Below are 4,126 nucleotides of genomic sequence, written 5' to 3'. Positions count from 1 at the left end.
TCAAAGGCAAAAATCACGGCCAGCAGCTCTTTTTCAGTTGTAGTGTAATTAATCTGGGCGTCCACCAATGTTTTGCTTGCATAGTAAATAGAATGAAAAAATTTTGTTCTTCCGCTGCCCAAGAACAGCTCCAATCGCGAAGTCACTGGCGTCATACATAAGTTCAAAAGGTAACGACCAGTCGGGTGCTGTGATCACTGGTGCTGTAACAAGGGCTGACTTCAATCTCAAAAATGCCTCTTGACATTCATCAGTAAACTCAAAAGGCCTATTTTGCTCCAGCAAGCTGCATAAGGGTTTGGACACCTTTGAAAAATCCTTTATAAAACGCCTGTAAAAGCCAGCATGGCCGAGGAAACTTCTAATTCCTTTTACCGTGGTAGGGGCTGGTAGTTTCTCAATAACTTCCAGTTTAGCTTTGTCAACCTCTATCCCCTTGCTAGACACTTTATGCCCCAATACAATGCCCTCTTGCACCATGAAATGGCATTTTTCCCAGTTCAACACTAGATGGGTTTCTTCGCACCTCTTTAAGACCTTTTCTAAGTTCTCCAAGCAAACTTCAAAAGAATCCCCATAGACAGAGAAATCGTCCATGAATATCTCCAAGATACTCTCAGCCATATCCGAGAAAATAGCCATCATGCACCGCTGAAATGTGGCTGGTGCATTACATAACCCAAAGGGCATCCTCCTAAAAGCGAATGTGCCATATGGGCAGGTAAAAGTAGTCTTCTCTTGGTCTTCAGGCGCGATAGATATCTGATTATACCCAGAATACCCATCAAGAAAACAAAAGAACTCCTTACCCGCCAAGCGGTCCAACATTTGGTCGATGAAGGGCAAAGGGAAATGGTCCTTTCTAGTGGCTTTGTTCAGTTTTCTATAATCCATACAAACCCGCCACCCAGTAACTGTGCGAGTAGGAATAAGTTCGTTGCTGTCATTTATAACTACTGTAACACCCCCCTTCTTCGGAACACATTGGACAGGACTAACCCAAGTGCTATCGGAAATCGGATAGATTATCCCATAATCAAGCCACTTAATGACCTCTTTTCTAACCATGTCCTTCATCACTGGATTCAACCTCCTTTGCTGCTCCACAGAGTGAGTACAATCAACTTCCAGGAAGATCTTGTGCATACACAATGTTGGACTAATCCCTTGAATATCATCCATTGTCCATCCAATTGCCCTTTTATGCTGCTTCAGTAATCTCAGCAATGACTCCTCAGCAACAGACTCTAGACAGCTTGAAATTATTACAGGCAAAGTATCATTGTCGCCCAAGTACACATACTTTAAATGACTAGGCAGTGGCTTTAACTCCAGCTGGGGTGGCTCTTCAACAGATGGTTTGGGTGGCTGGAAGTGCTTTTCTGGCAGATTTAGAGCTTCAAAGACTTTATTGAATTTCTTTACTGGTTGATAAGAATCCATCCATGTAATAATCTGCTCTTCCTCACTACTATAATCCTCCTCATCTACAAAAATTTGGGGTACCCATAGCAGCTTTTTCCACACTTCTACTGATTCTTTCAGCCACTAAAGTGTCAATAACATCAACTCTAGAGCATTCTTCAACTTCATCCGGAAACTTCATGGCTTTGAATACACTAAAAGTGACTTATTGGTCATTCACCCGCATAGTAAGTTCTCCGTTCTGTACATCAATGAGAGTACGCCCTGTAGCAAGAAAGGGCCGACCCAATATTATAGGCACTTCTCTATCCGCTTCATAGTCTAGAATGATGAAGTCAGCCGGAAAGATAAACTTATCAACTTGGACTAGAACATCCTCGATTTTGCCCTTGGGATGAGCCATGGATCTGTCGGCAAGCTGTAATGTAATAGTCGTGGGTCGTGCTTCACCAATACCCAACTTTTTAAAGATTGACATAGGCATAAGGTTAATGCTAGCACCCAAATCGCATAATGCTCTTCCAACATCTCTACCTCCAATAGAACACGGAATCGTGAAACTGCCAGGATCTTTTAACTTAGGAGGGATCTTGCTTTTCAACATCGCGCTACATCCTTCTGTGAGAGCTACAGTCTCAAACTCCCCCAATCGCCTTTTCTTTGTCAAAATATCCTTTAAGAACTTGACATAATTCGGCATTTGCTCCAATGCTTCGACCAAGGGGATATTAATATGCAGCTGTTTCAGTACATCCAAAAACTTTTTGAACTGACCATCCTGTTGTTGTTTGCGAAATCGCTGCGGAAATGGAAGGGGCAGTTTAGGACCAGAATTTACTGGAGCAGTTTGCTGACCCTTTGCTGTAGCAACTGGGCCAGTTTCAGCAATTTCTTGGGCAGTTTTGTTACTTGTTTCTCCTTCGCTTTGGATTGAAGTGGGCTCCCCACTACCCTGTATTTCCTCATAATTTCCCAGATTTTTACCATTCCTCAGCTGAATAGCTTTACAGTGTTCTTTCCCATCTCTCCTTGGGTTTTCTGTATCACTAGGCAAAGATCCTTGCGACCTAGTTTTCATTTCATTGGCTAGCTGGCCGAGCTGCATCTCAAGATTACGAAGAGAAGCTGCTTGGTTCTGTATTACTGCATCGTTCTTAGCCATATACTCCCTCATTAGATTCTCCAAAGAGTTCGGCTGGGAGTGTTGGACAGGTTGTGAAAGTCTTTGTTGTTGTGAAAAACCGGGTGGGTAAGCTTGCTTTCCTGGTGCTGGTGTGTTGCTGGAACTTGCTCCTTGACCCCCCCATGACAGATTCGGATGCTGCCTCCAAGCTGGGTTATACGAATTTAAGTATGGGCCACTGTTTCAGTTAAAATTCTGGTTTCCCACATAACAAACTGAGGCTGGGTTAGAAGGGCAATTGTCAAAAGTATGCCCGTCCCCACAATACACACATGATACTTCTGCACTCTAAATGGCAGCAGCTGGCTGTACATTTCCTCCAATACTCATGTTCTTTAAAATGTTGGTCATTGAGGCCATTTGAGCGGTTAGAGCATCTACTTCAAGAACACCCGCTACTTTTCGGCTTGTAGGAGCTCTAGTATTTGACCATTGGTAGTTGTTACTTGCAATCCTTTCCAAAATCTCAAATGCTTTGTTGTAAGACTTGGAAAGAATGGCTCCATTGGCTGAAGCGTCCAAAACCATTCGAGAGGCTGCATTGAGATCATTGTAGAATGTCTCCATTTGTATACAATGTGGGATACCGTGGTGTGGACATTTTCTTAAAAGCTCTTTGAATCTCTCCCACGCTTCACTAGTGGACTCATCTTCCAGCTACTGAAACGACATGATTTCACTTCTAAACTTTGCATTTCTGGTGGGAGGGAAGTACTTTCTTAGAAATTTCTCAGCCAAGTCATTCCAATTTGTAACCGAATTGGGAGGAAGGGTGTTGAGCCATGATCTAGCTCGGTCCCTTAAAGAGAACGGAAATAGCTTCAGCCTCAATGCTTCTTCACTCACTCCTTGTAGCTTGAAAGAATCGCTCACCTCCAAAAATGAACGAAGATGGATATGAGGATCTTCCGTTGGCATCCCACTAAACTGCCCCACAATTTGGAGCATTTGAAACATCACTGGCTTGAGCACGAATTGAGCTGCTTGTATTTCTGGCCTCACAATGCCTGGATTTAGCTCATTAAACATGGGGGCAGCGTATTCCCGTATTGCTCTGGCTCTGTCATCTGCCAAAACAATGGGATCAGTAACTTGCTGGCCATCCCCCTCTTCATCAACTTGCTCAGCCATAGTGCCTCGACTGTTAGCCTTTTGAGCCTTCCTCCTTTTTCTGAAAGTGCGTTCGATCTCGGGGTCAATAGGAGCAAGTTCAAAGTCGTCTTGCTGGTTCATACACTGTAGGTACCTGAGATTGCACAACCCGAACCAACAAGGTTAAAAACAACCAAAATAAATTGTCAAATAGCTGATAAAACATAATTTAATTTTAAAATCCCAGGCAACGGCGCCAAAAACTTGTTGTGGAAATTCTAACGATTAAAATATGCGCAAGTATACACAATCGACAACAAGTAAAACAGTGATAGAGTATCAAAGTTCATCTCCACAGGGACTTTTAAACTAAATAAATGAAATATCAACCAAAAACAGTTTACAATTCAGTGACCAAATCAAGAG

General features: G+C 42.9%; 1 non-coding gene across 1 annotated transcript; it reads left to right on the top strand.

Moving 5' to 3' along the window:
- Positions 1–3,191: 3,191 nt before the first annotated feature.
- LOC133828112 (small nucleolar RNA R71) lies at positions 3,192–3,298 on the top strand. The gene has a single exon (XR_009890752.1). It is a non-coding gene; the product is annotated as a small nucleolar RNA R71 (small nucleolar RNA).
- Positions 3,299–4,126: the final 828 nt, after the last annotated feature.

Source organism: Humulus lupulus, chromosome 3 (genome assembly GCF_963169125.1).
Source record: "Humulus lupulus chromosome 3, drHumLupu1.1, whole genome shotgun sequence".
Classification (NCBI taxonomy): Eukaryota; Viridiplantae; Streptophyta; class Magnoliopsida; order Rosales; family Cannabaceae; genus Humulus; species Humulus lupulus.
The sequence above is the reverse complement of the archived record's forward strand: the minus strand, read 5'-3'. Positions and strand labels throughout refer to the sequence as shown.